Below are 16,863 nucleotides of genomic sequence, written 5' to 3' on the forward strand. Positions count from 1 at the left end.
GCATGTATTCTATGTATTTCGTAGATAGATATGTGACATTTCTGGGAATATTTACACAAAATTGCCATAATCATCTAAAATACTGCTAAATAAATAATTACCAACTGCATGGAAATATTGACTTGTATACACAAAAGCCCTTTGCTTTTGCTATCATTTAATTTCAATGTACAAATATTTACTTAATTTAAATAAATGAATAGTATTTACCAGGAAATGATTCCAAAACTTCCTCGTTCGGCATGTACATTTTTGGAGTTGTTTTCATAGCAGAATGAAATATTACTTGACCAGAGTTGTGTTTATATTATGAATATATCCAGTTGCAAATGAGATTTAAAAAAGAGAGACATAACGTGGAAACAAATATCGTATTTGAGGCATAGACAGCGGATACCACACTTGCAATCATGAGTTATTCATGCATTGGAGATATGGTAGACTGACAGCACAGATATGTCAGAGGGTATTACGCTTCAGCAGCTGTGTGGAGCCCCTACCTACGCCACAGTACAGAAGGCTGTCTGAGGTGAACCATCTCTGGAAGAACTCTGCATTCTAAAACCAGCACACAGATAAAACCCGCAGTCAAATGTTTCAGTATTTGGAGACACTCAAAGACAGTTAGGAGATGTTAATTTGTGATTAAAGTGAAAAGTGGCATCCCTTGCAACAGTATTGTGTTTGTAATTATATATAATTAAATCTATAATGCCTTTGTTAGTGATCGTGGGAGGGAAGTGTGAATGTGTGCGTGTGTGTGTGTGTGTGTGTGTGTGTGTGTGTGTGTGTGTGTGTGTGTGTGTGTGTGTGTGTGTGTGTGTGTGTGTGTGTGTGTGTGTGTGTGTGTGTGTGTGTGTGTGTGTGTGTCCTACCACACAAGCAGGCCCTCTGTGGAAGCCCTCAGCTGGTGATGGTGTCGGGGGTGGGAGGTCAAAGGTCGGGCCGAGGTTCATTATGGCCTGCCATCTTTCAGGATTCCCAGACGCCAACACCCCACTGTCAGCAGCCCTGCAAGACACACACAGATCAAATGAAGGATTATTGTCATTTAGACACATCACATGGAGAGTTGCCTTCACACAATTGGAAGAGGGGAACATTAAACCAAAAATATTTGCTGACAGGATGGTAACAAAGGGTTTTACTGTAGCACTTCAAATACGGATACATTTCATTATGCAGTGGAAAAACTTGATTATTGACTATGAGGTCATTTTTGGTATTTTTTTTTCATGCAGTATTCAGTAAACCATTTGCTATTAACATTGTACTGAGTAATTTATACATAGACAATATGTTTTAAACTGTGCATCTAGCATTCATATCTTATTAATAATAATACTCCACTGTATGTTTTGTTATATAATAGTTTCATATTGTAGTACAAAGTGCACAATTGACTTCTAATGTTTTTATAAATATTGGATTTTATTGTATTTCTTTATTGGACAAATTACTTGTAGAAATATATTTATTTATTGTATCTCTTTATTGCACTTACTTTAACGACATATTTTTGGATACATTCTATTCTATATATTTTTATTTATTTATGTATTTTATATTAAATAGAGCAACCTTCAGAAAACCCCATTTCCCCAGGGATAAATGAAATATTCTCATTATGAATGATGGTCTACATATAGTGTAATTCTGATCAACAACAAATAACGAATATTGACTTATTTTTAATTAAAACATTTAATAACGTTAGTGAGGTTTATTTACTCCTTATATGGAAAAATGAGCCTCCATGTGGAGAACTTTACCATTAACAGCGGAGGTGTGGTGCACTTGCGTACAGTAGAGTGTAGTTATCTTTAATGAGAGTGAAATCACTGTCTCTTAAAACAACACACACTGTTTTATAGGTCCCATCAGAGCTGCGTTCAAAGCAAGCATCCACCACAACAACAGGATGGACGGCTCACCACTTCCTCCTCTGCTTTATTTTACTTCCTCTATTAACCCTGCCTTATTTACTAATTGGTCGTCATGGATATCATGTATGATAAACAAACGGGTGCGTCTGTGTCAACACTGTAGTAGTTTAGTACAGCATCAACAACAATGACAAAGTCATTTTTGTTAGGCAGGAAAATCATTATTTATTAGTATCAAAACGGGTCATTTGATAAGTGCGACAATGACAATCCCAGAATAAAAATGGTCAATGAATCAGCTCCACCTTCTCCTGAGGTATCTTATAAATCCACCAAAGTAACCATTTGCTGTAAATGTTAAGGTTTATATGCATTCAACTTGTGTTCAGTCTCAAGTCGCCGTGTCAGCATTTCCCCTCTCCTTCAGGAAATGGAGAAAGACCAGCTGAGGCGCACTTTGCTACATTTTTATTTAATGCTGTAAAGTGTTAGACGCAATTTTAGGTGACAAACTGCGCTTTGTGGCCAGACGTTAAAAACAAATACAAGAATTCAATTATCACCGGGCCCCGTTCATCAGGCGCTGCGACAGGGACTTTAAAAGTAACGATGCTGGGGTGTCTAGCGCCGTGGCAGCACGTCTCTATCACCTCGGTGATGGAGAGGCCAGCTGAGGATGGACTCTACTGGCCCGGGACATGTTCCTCCACCCCTCCCCTCCCTCGGTCCCTCATGCCCTGCCTCCTACAAGCACCTTTTGTGTGGGCTAAATGGGGATGGATGCACCCCTTTAACTTTCATTTCCATTTCCCATTGTCCGCCCATTGACAGGGAGGGTGACTCCATCTGTGCCTGCCTTGCGTGGTGCCACCCTTTCAAAAGGCATATGCTCCACATGTAAGAGCCCTAAACTTGCTAGAGAAAGGGTGGAGGGGGGAATAATGATATACAAGACGGGCCCCTCACTTCATAGAGCCAGAGAGAGATTGAGAGAGAAAATAAACCATTCATCAATTTATTGTATGGCCCTTAAAAACTCTCCAGCCTTTTTATGTATATTCAAGAGCGCAGAAGAGATTACACAAAAGCCCCCACTGAAGTGATGGTGTTTTAAATTGCGGTCAAGCTGCTCCACTCGCCTCCTGAACTGTGATGCACGTGTGTTTTACACGAAGGGAGACGCAGCTTGCCCCGCCGACCGTCACAATGGAAGCCCCAATGAACAATTGATAACTGTTAGCCGAGGTGGCGCGCCGGGTCAGTTTTAACTTGGAAATGTGCAATATGCTGTGAAAACAGGCCCCTTGTGCTGCCTCTCCCCCCTCTCAGATCTTATCTCCACATGTGATAACACCACTTAAGATCTCATACAGTTACACACATTAAGTCATTTCCCTCTCCATACAAACCGAGCAGGAAAGACGGCGGAGAAATTGAGAGTGAAACACAGTACTGGATTGTTATTCGTTTTTACTCTTGATTTTTATCTGCAAGCAGGATTATGATTTTAGATTTTTGTTCCCATGTTCGGATTATATTTGTTTTGAGACCTAATTTAGCCGAGCCTAAGACAGGGTGGGAAGAGGTGAAACTCACGGCTTAATTCTCCTTCCATTCATTTACTTATTCATTCATTGCCTCTTTCTCCCTGTCCATCAACCTTATCCTAATCTCTCTCTTTATCCCTCTCCTCTTACTCTTTCCTTGACACCCTTGACGCGCCCCCGCTGCCCCCACACTCACCCCGACGCCGTCCTACCCCACCCCTTGCCGCTCCTCCTGTTAAGTTATAAGGCTCTATCGATTACAAGCCTGTCGTACAAAACGACCTAATGGAGGGTCAGCTTTAATGTGAGGGGCGGGGGGGTCTTAGCACACCCCTTCTCCTTCCTTCTCCTCCTCCTGTGTCCCCCTGCTCCCTCCTGCTGGGCTCCACCTTGTCCCTCTTAGCCCCCTTTCCATTGGAGCGGGGAGCCATGAAAAATCAACAGCGGAGCCCCCACTCTCCTCCGCTCCCTTTACAAGGCTGCAGCGGCTGCCCATGTGCGAGGGTATTTAGTGGGGGCCTGAAAGCTGAAAGGAGAAGCGCTTGGATCAAATGTGTGGGGGGGGCTGGGGAACAGAAGGAGCCCTCTCAGGGGGGGTGCTGAGGCCCCGGCTCGTTTTATAGACTCCCCTGAAAGAACGTGATTACAGATCATTATCCAATTGAAGCAGATTGATGGGCCGGGGTCAAAGTAATATAGCTCATAGTGGCTGGGCGAAAGGGGAGGGGTGAGAGGAGAGGGCAGCGCAGAAGTGTGGGGTGAGGTGGGGGGGGTTGCAGACGGGGTGAAGATTGTATAATGACCGGATTGTCACTGCCAAATGGAGTATGGGAAGTGGGGAGCAGAGGAGGAGGGGGAGGAGGAAGAACTAAACTTGTTCGAATGAAAGACTGGGGCTTTTCTTTTTCAGGAATGGGTTGAAGGAGTCCAACAAGTGCTGATGGAGGAGAGAGATGCTGGAGTGGCCTTGTCACTCCAGAGGGCAGAGAAAGGGACCTTTATGAGGGGGGGAGGCAGGAGAATTTGTCCAGGGTGATTGGGCTGCATGTCTCATTGTCCAAAATGTTGTTTGTTCTCTCCTTTCAAAAAATAAAAATCTAATTAAGAGATATCACAAAATTGGAGATCTGTAGGAATGTTTTTGTATATTATTCAACAAGTAAATAAAAAAAATGAAATGTATTGTAACAAAAAAAACACGTAAACTTAGGAGTACGAGGACGAGCAAAAGTAAAAAAAAATCATTATTCTTTCAACTTAACAGGTTTCCAAAAGTTCGATTATTTGTATGCGATAGCTTACTAGTCGCTGAACCATTTGCCTCCAACTGTTCTCTTACATAACTTCACAATTTGCAATGCATCATGGTCCTGACCTCTCCAAAGATCTGGAAAGGTAGATCCCCGATGATCGATTGACGGCGGATCTGCATTCCTGTTTTTACACCTTACATGACCCCGTGTAGTTTTAAATGAATTAAACAATAGCAGTGGCAACAGCAGAATATATTTTGCACTTGTTGGATGCTGTAGTGTTAGTTGTAGGTCTGATATATACAGTTTTATCGCCAAAGGCAGAGAAATGTTGAGTTGTTTTGTCAACAAGACTTCCTGTAGTTTTGTGAAAGTATACTGCAACTCACTTTTTATCAGAGCACACACACACACACACACACACACACACATTCAGAGAATCTCTCCAACATGCCACGAGTTGGTATGTCATGGCGTTTTATGTTACATCTATGAATCTGATGCATTCATTAATGGCTTGGTAGCAGGATGGTGGTTCTGAGGATGGTGCCAGTGGACTGGAGTCTTGTGACAGGGAGCGTCTTCGTCCACAATAGAGGGCTTATGGGTAATAGCTACGACACTGAATGGCCTTTTGATATTGGCTGAGACAAATCATCTCTTAATTTTCCTTGCTTTCAAGATTTGGAGATGTAAAAAAAATCCCCTTGATGAGAGCATGAGCATGTTTTAGCTCAAGCTTGACATTTCATTTTTTCGCTTGGGATATTTTAAACAGAAAGGATCCTAAATGATGCAACACTTCGGGACTTTAATGGGATATGACACATGCACATGCTGTCCGTGTTCGCTCGGCATGCAGGAACTGGTACGCCGTAATTATGCTGAAGGTGAGAGAACATACAAAAACATCTTATTAAGGTTCACAACACTGCTCTGTGCAGCCTTTGAGTCATTATGGGATTAATGAAGAATGCAGTCATCATCCGAGGCTATGACGCATAAAAAGAGGCACACACTGAACATTTTAGGACATGCATAGAACACGTACTATGTGTTTATGTTGTTTTTATCCTAAGCATATGTATCCTCAAGCTGTGATTTGTGAGGATTTTTTGCAAAGTTATGTCTACTAAGTGAGACAGAAATACAGACAGACACAGGCTTTAAAAGCAGAGGCAGCTAAAAGCCACGTTTCCTCACCAGTCTGGGAACTGACACTGAGCAGACCGACCCAAGTGATTACATCCGCAGAGAGAGAGAGAGAGAGAGAGAGAGAGAGAGAGAGAGAGAGAGAGTGTGTGTGTGTGTGTGTGTGTGTGTGTGTGTGTGTGTGTGTGTGTGTGTGTGTGTGTGTGTGTGTGTGTGTGTGTGTGTGCAGATGTACTGTCTGCATGTGTGCTGTACACTCACAATGCATTTCATGTGTGTTGTGGAAAGACTGTGTTTGTGTGTGACTCAGCCCAGCTTTGGGAACCAGGTGGAACTGATTGAAAACACTGCTGGGTGACCAAGATGAAGTGATGATGAAGATGATGATGAAGAACTGTGTTGACACTTGTAGGATCGTATTTAAAGATTTGGCATATTGTTAAGGGGAAAAAAGTCATATTCATTACTCAAAGTTAAAAATGATATTCTCAAGGAAGAACTTTAAAAATGTTCCATAGTTTCTCTTTGATTGTTGTGCAAGGAAACGCCTCCATTGGTCTCCTTTGTTTACTTCTGAATCACTATGTAACACTCTTGCCTCTATTTGCTAGCGCTCCAACACATTGTACGTGATGGTTATGGGGTGGGTATAAACTGTTGACCAATCACTACAGAGCCAGCCAGCTAACCAATCAGAGCAGACTGGACTCTGGTTTCAGACAGAGGGTGAAAACAAGTCCTGCAGCACAGGCGTAGGAGAAAAATAAAGAGCTTTTAGAACATTAAAGCATGGAGACATGTCACAGGAGAGGCACGAAATGCAAATATGAACCTGAAAATGAGCGGAATAGGGCAACTTGAAGTAATTGATCTCTGATATAACCACTATGTTACATCACACAAATGCCTTTGATACTGACCTCTTTCAACAAAGTTATGAATGGTCAAATAAGAGTATTAAAACTGCTGTTTCTTTTAATATACATCCACAATAAACTGTTGAAGACGGTCACTATGCTGGGCTTTTCCATACACACTGGAGTTATCATGTATTGCAGCAGCCATAAAGAAACAAAAAAATAAGAATGTACTCTTTGACTTCACCTCATTCTTGCTAGATTAAATGAAGTTCTAATTTTTTAAAAGTGACTCAGTTTGGTAAGTCAATTAAACCATCATGTAAACAAGTTGTCTTTGAAGACACCACACACTGTAGCTCCAGCTCTGCGACCTGCATGCTAAACCCAGTTACAGGCAAGAGAGGAAGCCCTGACTCCCTCTGCGTTACACTTAGTCAGATAATTGGAAATGCGAGGGCATTAACTCCAACGGGATTAAGAAGGGGAATTAAATATGTTAATCCCCAAAATAGGTAAATAGCCTCAGTGATACAATAACCAATTTCTAGGGTTTTCCTCCCCCGAGGACACGTCTGCCTTTGAACGCTCACACACACACATACACGCACACACACACACACACACACACACACACCAGTGGAACCGCCTTGCACATAAACACGTTGTAAAGGCGAGCTCGCGGAGAGAGTCTCGAGTGTTCCAGAAAGTTCTCCAAGGTCATGCCTGTGGTGTCGGCAGCCCTGTGGCTCGCTCTGGAACCTGTTCTCCCAGGTCTGCCTCTTTGTTCTAGAGATCATTACCTCCGTCGCTCGCTCCCCCTCCTGAGAGCGCTTTGTCGCCATGTGTTCATCTGCCTTGTAATTATAGCACGGTCCTGGATGTCACGGTTTAGGGACTCGAGCGAATGTGTCAAGGGGACTGAGACAGTGTGTGAGATGTGTGCATTGTGTGGTAAGTGTGTTAGCGATTGAGCGTGGACAGTTGTGTTTATGTGTGCATATACCATTTCAATCACCAACACGAAGTCAATTGACTATAGTGCACTTTCTCTTTAAACTATTCCAACAGAGGCGTCGCCTTTGGAGATGGCAGCAGAGCCGGATTTCTGATGAGCTACTGTACTTGTGTCAGGGCTTGAATAAAAAGTGTATATATTCAAAACAGTGACACATAAATCATTAGTGCCGGGGCATCGGTTGTGGGCAAAAATCAAGTTAAAGTTCCCCACCGAGTTCAAAGTACATTTCTATACACAATTAGTGGAGTACAATTTCTGTTGGAACTGAAGCATGGCGGAGAGAGCCCAAGGTCAATTGCTGATCGCCTCTGAGAAACATTATTCTCATGTCTCTGTGTCCAAAGATGAATGTCTTGGAGGGGAAGGGAAAATAAGAAGGGGGAAAGAAAACAATAAAAGAGAGAAGTCAATCATTCAAGAATGCAAGACCGTAATGCACCACAGTCAAATTCAATAAAGTCATTATTCCTGGCTTAGCCAAAGCAATAGTATTTTTCCTGGATATCCTACACCGCTTATCCTGATTCCTTTCTCTCTGTCGCGCTTTCTCTCACCATTCCCTCTTCTCTCAGCTCTGGCTACAGGGCATGTAGGATGGCATCAATACTCTCATTTTTGCAACATGAAACCCTCTATTTACTCAAAAGATTCATCTATGATGGATGTCATTCTGCGTCAGCTACCTCTACAAAAGGCAGAAAGCGGTTTCATCATGCCAAAACCTCAGCGCATTAAACCTGACATATTCTATTAGGCCGATTACACATAATGATGCCGAATAAGCAGCGAATAAAGAGCTGGGGAGTTATCACTGCCCCCCAACGCAAGAGAGAGAGGGTAAAAAAACTGCTCTGCAAAGTTTCTTATCTCAATCCAGCTGAAGGAGGAACCACACACACACAGTCCAAGCTGCACTTATCAGTCATTAGGCATTTAAATGCTTGCCCAGAGAGGAATTAGATTTTCTGAGGAGTTAAGAAGATAACCAGTGGCACACTCTTAAAGAGGATGAAGCACTTTCAACACATCCGAGTGAGTCTGAGACAACACACTCACTGAGTGGCTGTGAATCGTAGCTGGTAATATTAGGAAGCGTAGGGTTAGGGTGTTTTTAAACGATTTCAAATGAGATGATGATGTGTCCCTAAATACAGCCTATTATTAGCAACTGCAGACAAAGATTTAGAGGACACTACATCTAACCAAGGACACAGATATTACAATGATTACGAAAGATGTATGTCTCATTCGTTTCATTTGAAATGTGTTGAAGCCGCAGTTTAAGATCCTGAACAAATCTTCTACGTCATTTATTTATTTGAACTATTTTGTTACGATCAAATGCACTTCCATGAATGAAAATACTGACAAAAGTATCATGCGATTGTCCTTCGCACTATGCAGTTTCATGTAAATCACGATCTTGATGCACATTGTTCCTATTATTAAATGTAACAAATCATTTTTCAGTCTTTGCCAATAGACATTAATTGTGCTTTTGTATTTTTATAACGAGAATGTCAGTGGGTTTCAGATTGCAGTCCAGGGACCCCCAAAAGTCTTGGTGGAGACCTAAGATCACCAGAACCTCTAGGGTTATCCATTTTAGAGTATGAGTATGCATACATGTATGGTTATGGGTGTATTAAATCAACTTTATTGCATGGAAAACATATTGGATTTAGCCGCAATTTCGACAGAAATCCTTAAATATCTAAATCTCATCAAGAGTTTGCCGTCTGATGTATCTGTTTCCTTAATGTATAACGGTTTTAAATCTACCAAAATGTTCTCTGAGACACTGTGCGCTGATGATAAGTTGGGTGGGACTTGACCAATCTGAAAAGGGTGTCATGGTCCTTGGAGGAAGTGTTTTATTCGCTCAGCTGGTACCAACTGTGGCGCATTTACCAAACATTTATTAGGTACACAAAACAAGAGCCCATGCCATAGATGTGGGCGATGGGTATTCATTTAGGGAAATGAGCACAGGGGTAAATAAAGGCTGTCTGGTTGCCGTCCTAACAGGAAATGCTGTGCAGGGGACCGGTGAACGAGGTGGGGGTGAGGATGGAGGGGGTAAGGAGGGTGGGGGGAAACAATTATGACCTCATTTAATAGTCTCTCTCGGAAAGGAATGCCCAGTTTGGAAACCGCAAGTCACCTCTGAACATGGGAGCATTTGGCCTAAGTGTTTCCTGTTGCAATAAAGATGTATGTCAAGTATGTGAACCGAAGTTCCTCTGTGAGCCTGTTCAGCACACACACACTCACATGTATTCTGCAACTTTGGTCCTCCACAGAAAAAAATAGTCCTTTATGAACTGCCACTGCCACATGATTAAAGCAAGCATGGAGTGTGAGGTGAAATGTGTGTGTGTTTGGAGTGCTATTGTGAAATGGGAGGGGGTTACTGTGCGATACAAAGCCGTTCTGGTGCCGAAGCTCATGATAAGAGTTTGGGAAGTCAACGCATGGTGATAGCCACGGGCACAAATGTGCAAGGGGGCTCCGAGTGCTAATTTTATTCATTTACCTCCCTCTCTGGATAATTGTTTCTGTCAACCAGCGACGGCTTGATAAAGGATTTCACGCCGCTGAAAACAGTTACACGGCTACTTTGGAAGGTGATCGCCAGAGACGATTATATTTATCACCTGCTTTAATATCCATAGTGTGGTGTAAATTGATTCATTCTCCAAGGAGCGCTGTCACAGGGAGCAAGGTGTGAAGAGCTCTGCACCCAAATAACACTTCTGATGCGCAACACTGCAAAATGAGCACTTACTAAACTTGTAGGAATGTAATATTACACTAATACTGTCAAAATGTTGATTTAGCAACTCAGCCAAAAGTGTCTTTATTCATTAAAGTTTGAGATACATTTGCACTAACACACTTTCATACTTGTTTTAGGACATTTGCAGTAATTCAATATGTTAATGACGCAGATTACATTTTCACTTCACTGCCTGCAGGTCAAATTCAGCACATGTTAGTAATAAAGAACTATGTGCTATTCATCTGCAAATATATTCTAAACAATATTTGTGGTAAATACCAAAAGTGTATCTCTTTAAATGTGTGTCTTTAAAGATAAAACTCGTGTTGTAGTATAAATGGGATGTCATTGTGCTTTCTCTTTCTAAAATCAAGATTACCCACCATTTTTTTAAACAAAAATGTAAGTATAAAAATCTATGAAAGTAAAATTGAATGAAAGAAATTCCTTTCACACATTTTCTCTCTTGAACTAACCGCCAACGACGGTCATGTGAACACATTTGACGAGATATCTGTCAACAGCAACTAATACAAACCTGAACACATTCGTCAGCTTCAGGCTAATCAAAACTTAAAAAGAAGGACACCTTTACAGTTGTTAGAAGTTGGCCTTGAAATGTAACTCACAAAGCTTTTAAATTCCACAGCACACCTTTACTTCCGTGACTGACACATTCCCACCCATTGCAAAGAGTGGCCTGGAAGCTTCTTCCCCCGAGTTCAAAAACACGTCGCTCTGCCTCCACTCGGGGAAGCCTGCCTTTATTGGACCCTTTGTGGAACATCCTTTCTTCCCCCTCATCAAAAGAAGGAAAATAAGTCAAGGCGTAGTCGCATTTCCCTCCTCTTTTATTACTATTCTAATAATACTCCATATTTGTTCGTGCCTACATCTTTTCAATGCGCTCATTCAATGTGTGACTATAGTGAGGCAGCGCCACTTTACTGACTGTACTCCAAGCCTCAGTGGGCAAATGCACCGGATGAAGAGAGGAATCCCCCCCCCCCCATCCCATATGCCTTCGTCTGAGTGACTTTATCTGTACGGGGTCATATCAAGGAAAAGAGCGAGGCGAAACAGCATGTAAAAGAGAAAGATATCTGTCTGAGATTACCGGAAATAAGGGATTTTAAAAGGAGATGCAGGGGAGAAAGGGGAGGGGGGACAGTTTCTGTGTGTGTGCTTGTTAAAACCACTCTACACTAAAGCTGCTCAGGCCCCTCTGCCCCACAGAGGCCTGCAGAGGTGGTGGAGGAGGTGGAGGGGAGCGTTTGGAGTCCTTCGCTGACTGGAATGAATGGTATGGAGCAGTAGTGACCATTCATGCATGCTCCTTCACCTCTTCCCCCCCCCCCCCCCCTCAAATGCTGGTCAGATTTGAGATCTGTGCAACAACACAGGGGAAGGGAAACCAGAAAGAAGGGAAAAGAGAAAATAATAAGATGGATAAAAGAAGGGGAAGGAAAGAGTGAAGGAAAAAGAGAGAAGGGAGACGCGGGACTCTAGTGACTGGGCCACTGGAGTTGGAGAGCAGCGCAGCGTGAAATAAGGGAGAGGAGCAGCTGAACCAGAAAGAGCCCAGGCTGCTCATTACAAAGGCCCGAGCCTGACTTCTACCCTGCACACTGTAACACACTCTCTCACACACTCACACACACGGAAGGTGCTCAGGAAACAAAAAGAGGACCTCACGCACATCACAACGTATGCATTTCACGGACGCTTTGATGTGGGCAGATACAAATATAGTACAATTGATGTCCTACATTCATGCCATCAACAATAATAGAGTTCTATAAAATATCAAGTTGTATGTTGAATATGCAAAGAATGAATAGCAGGAGCAGGCGATACTAGCAGAACTAGCCAGGAGCTGCTATCAGATTCCCCTTTTTACGTCATTTATTGACTCAGTGAATATGTTACACTCGCGCAAACTTTGGCAGGCTCTGGGGAGGCGCGGGGAGACGCAGAGGAAGTCTCTCGTCTCATTGTGTGACCCTCCTCTCGCGTCCCGACAGCTGACGAAACATTTGGTGCAACTTGTTTATTTAGATTCCATTTCTTCCCTAACATTTGAGCAGCTGCCTCTCCATACACGCTTCACCAGCATCTCATTCAAGGGCACAAATAAGTGTGTCGCCAGCCTGCGATATTGACTTGTAAGCAGAGAGCGTAAATCTAATATCACTGTTAATGTGACGGGGGCAGTGCGACAGGAAAGCGCTATTTTATTAATATTACATTTCAAAATTAAGTACGTTTTTCTGTGTTATTAAAAACAATTATATTTATATTAAATAATATTTTAATTTTTATATTAGATTTTGTCATTTTTAATGTACTTTTTTGTATTTAATTATATTTTGTGTAAATATTTATCTTTATTTTTCAAAGTGTAATAATGTTAATATTATTAGTGATTTAATTTTTTATTTTAAGAAATAAATCTGATTCTGATTTATCCTAATGGCTGATTACATGTCTTGTCATTATTTGCTTCAATCCTTGACAAGCACACAGGAAATGACTCCGTCTGTTGTTACAAATAAATCCACTCAGATATAAATCATATTACTTCGTCAACATTACGTCTCACTCTTTTTATCTTTTTAAACACACACTGGAACCGAGGGCCAGTAGCGTTGTTCAATCCAGCAGGGAGATGTAAATATTAAAGAGCGACATATAGAGATGTAACAAGTATGGAATGACAATATGCTCCTTAGATATTCCTTTACAAGTTCTCATAAGACCTTCTTTTTTCCAATTCAAACAGAAGACGCTGTAAAGCAGGGCTGCTGATAAACCCCCCCCTCCCCCCCTTCCCTCTCTGCTCGCTGCACATATTCTGTGAAATACTGCCATCTCTTGGTTGTTCAGACGAGGGTTTTACAGACAGACTGTGGAGCCTCAGACGGCTGAGACTTCAATCACATGTCAAAGGCCACTCGAGGCCAAGTCTCAGAAGAGATCAGTAGATTTGGAAAATTTGATTCTGATTATAAGAGTCATGGAGGAAGAGCAGAGTGTGACAATACACATTTATCATGATCTTTTGTAATGCCTAACCCCTGTCATCTTTGCTAATTATTTCCTCAACTGACAATATGTTTGCACCATTAACTGAGAAGCCGTGCTATTTAAATATTAAAAGAGTATGGTTTAGCTCAGAATTTAAGTTAATTAAAAAGGCAAGCAAACCAGAATTATGTCGCAAAATGTATTCCCCAATATGACTTCATTTAAAGCTAAAAATACAACCTATCTTTATACCTTTCCATTTTGTTTATGTTCAATGTACAACACATGTTCTTAAATAATAAATGTGAGAAAATGTTGAATGGCATTTCATAATTTTAAGTGTTTAATACACTCCTCTCCATTTTTACTGAAAATGTTTCAACTTCATTTTTGAGAAAAGTTCATTTTTCATTCAATGGACTATAAAGCCTTGAGCCGGCTAAGATAATTACTACATTATGGTTGATCTATAAATCTCAAACTACTCAAAAAAGTGATAACCTCATTGCTAAAAATCTATGAAATGCATGACTGTAAAAAATGATGGTTCCAGTTAAAGCAGCCTGAAAATATAACACTAAATAGTTGCCATTTGATTTTAAAACTACCTGACAGTCAAAACTCAGGTAAAAGTAAACACGTGCATCTCTCTGAAAAAGTGACACACATCATTTCTTAAGTGGTTGCCGTACAGTTGTTGCACACACAGCAAACTGTGGTAACCGTCTCGATGCGGTTCAGCTGTTGCAGAACTGAATCAGCAGGTTTCCCAGCCGAGATAAAAAGGCTGGATTTGTGTCTGAGGCTGGGACATGCAGATAAAAGTCACATCTTCTGAAAGGAGAGTGAGAGTGTGTTTCTCTGGCTGCTTCACAGTGCAGTCGACTTGTAATTCAATACTCCCCAGTCAGTGCTTTGCAGGGTTTCTACAGAGGACTGTTGTGTTTCGCAGAATGTATTTCCAGCATGGAACAGGTTGTTCATCACAAGGTCTGTTGATCTTAAACACACACACACACTGAGCTGGGAACTTTGAAGTGTGAAAATAAACATTTTCACCTAACCACTAATCTTCTCTCCCTCTCTTTTTGTCCTCGCCTCAGCTCCCCGCCTCCCTCTCTGATCCCAGGCATTTTAAAACGTGAGCTTCATTTACAACTTTCATTTCAATTTGTCCCGTTAGTCCATATGTTATTGTAGCGGAACCGGCGCCAGGGCCTCTGGTTAGTGAAAATGTCAGATTCTTTGATTTGATTTTATAGGATTTCAGCAGGGACCGAAGGGGGCCGCGTGGTTCTGGCCCTCCGCTGCGAGAGGACTGACTACTGTTTGCGTTTAAATATCCATCTGAGCCAGATTCCCCCTGAGGATTCATTTGTTTCACACAGGGTCACTTACCTCTCACCACCTTAACCCCCCCTTCATAGAAAGACCTGCTCTTTTTTCAGCTGCAATCAAACAGATTGTTCCTGTTTAGTTTAGGTGTAGGAAGAGGGTGCCTGGTCGAGGTCACGGTTTTAATTAGGCACTATTTAAGACCAATAACAAACTGATTATTCGCCAAATGGCTCGTGCGAACGGAGAGGCTGAAGTTGAGTGCTTTTCCCCCTGAACTCTTCTACATGGTGAGGTCACAAATCGGCTCTGATTGAGGTTTCTATGGATACAGATACATCCCCGCTGACTTTTCTCTCCCCTAACCTCTCTCCTCCCTCTTTACCCCCCGTGCGGTGTCATTGCCGAGCGCTAAGTAAATACGTGCTCTTTATGTTCCTCGTTGCCTTTCAATATTTGGCAGCGTGGCAGCGGGGGATCAGAATGTGTGTGTCTGCTAAATGTCAGCGGGTAAAAGGGGTTGAGTTGAGAGCGGCACACACCATGAAGCACCTGCTGTAGAGGCGAGCAGCGGGGGGAACTTCCATCGCAGTTTGATCCCAAATGGAAAAGGCTACGAGCGCCACGCAGACATCAACAGCAGCCCCCCCCCCCACTCACTCAAGTCTATTTTCAATTTAGCCCCATTCAACAGATGGTGGTAGAATACCTCACCTTGGCATTTTAATCAGACTGAAACCACAATTGACTTCTAATGGAGATTGTATGCCATAATCTAACGCTGCGATTGATTATCGGGTTACTAAATATTGTTGTTTATCTCGACATTAACGTTGAAGCAAAAGCAATGAGTCACAATTATCGTTATTTTCTAACTCACCTTAATTTATGTCTAATCAGATGCTATGAAAGGCAACCCATGGAGACATCTGCGCCTTCTTAAAACACTATCATGGCTTAATGTATTAAAAATGCAGTAATTGATGCTGAAATATGAAATGATTGGGTTTTCATGTCGAAATGGGGGGTTGATTGTTCAAATCAAAGGAGCACTTTCCGTAAAAAACCTCACTCAGATGCTTAATAAAAACAGTTGCCAGGGAGGGGAAGTGAGTCTGGTTTTTGGGGTTATGTGCGACATCAAATAAGGTTTGGAGTCTATGTGAAATGGTCTGGAAGAGCGTGACCAGCCATGGGAAGTATCTTTGGCCCCAAGGGACAGGAAAAAAAAGACAGGAAGCCCTGAAGAGTCACTGCAGGCCATCCCCCCCTCCCCCTCCCCCTCCCCCTCCTCCTCCTCCTCCACGCCACTTGGCCTTTGTCTTTGCTTGACATGGGTGTGTGCGTATAACCCTCTGCCTGAGTGTGTGTGTGTGTGTGTGTGTGTGTGTGTGTGTGTGTGTGTGTGTGTGTGTGTGTGTGGTGTGTGTGTGTGTGTGTGTGTGTGTGTGTGTGTTTGCATCTGCATCCTGTCCTTGTTGCCTGTCCCTGGCTGCATCATTGGAGGCAGCTGATGCTATCTCATGGCAGTATTGTGGCAGCCCCTGCTGCGAATAATCAAAGGCAGCTGTTTGGAAAATACCAGAGATGCCTAATAAGAAGTACTGACGGCCTGGATTCACTCTTTACCCAACAAGCCTCCCATGTCTGAAACCAAATGCACAGAATCAATTATGTAGACTCGTATTGTCCTTGTACAATTGACATTATGTTAACAAAAAAGCCTTTAAATCTAGTTGACATTAAAGTGAAATTGATTATTCCTCCCTTTTCTCTACGTCCTATTTATTTTTGACTTTAGCTAGAATCCCTGCAATATGAGCCATATTCCTTGGTTTTCGTGGGGTAAAAAGGGGAGGAAAAGACCCATTATTTCTATTATTTGGATAGCACACCGAGGGTTTGATTATGTTTTGTTTGAACAAGTCAGTTAATGAACGCCATTCACGGGATGCTGGTAGTTCCCGACGCATATCTGCCGATCTGGGGGTCCCAGCAGATCT

At 42.3% G+C, this 16,863-nt stretch overlaps 1 long non-coding RNA gene across 1 annotated transcript in view; it reads right to left on the reverse strand.

Moving 5' to 3' along the window:
- Positions 1 to 875: 875 nt before the first annotated feature.
- Positions 876 to 16,863, reverse strand: part of LOC117543580 — a 66,736-nt gene continuing 50,748 nt past the window's right edge. Inside the window, exon 4 of the long non-coding RNA XR_004568579.1 lies at positions 876 to 1,011. This is a non-coding gene — a long non-coding RNA (uncharacterized LOC117543580). The remainder of the gene's footprint in view (positions 1,012 to 16,863) is intronic.

The sequence above is a fragment of the Gymnodraco acuticeps genome, unplaced genomic scaffold, assembly GCF_902827175.1.
Source record: "Gymnodraco acuticeps unplaced genomic scaffold, fGymAcu1.1, whole genome shotgun sequence".
In the NCBI taxonomy this organism is placed as follows: domain Eukaryota; kingdom Metazoa; phylum Chordata; class Actinopteri; order Perciformes; family Bathydraconidae; genus Gymnodraco; species Gymnodraco acuticeps.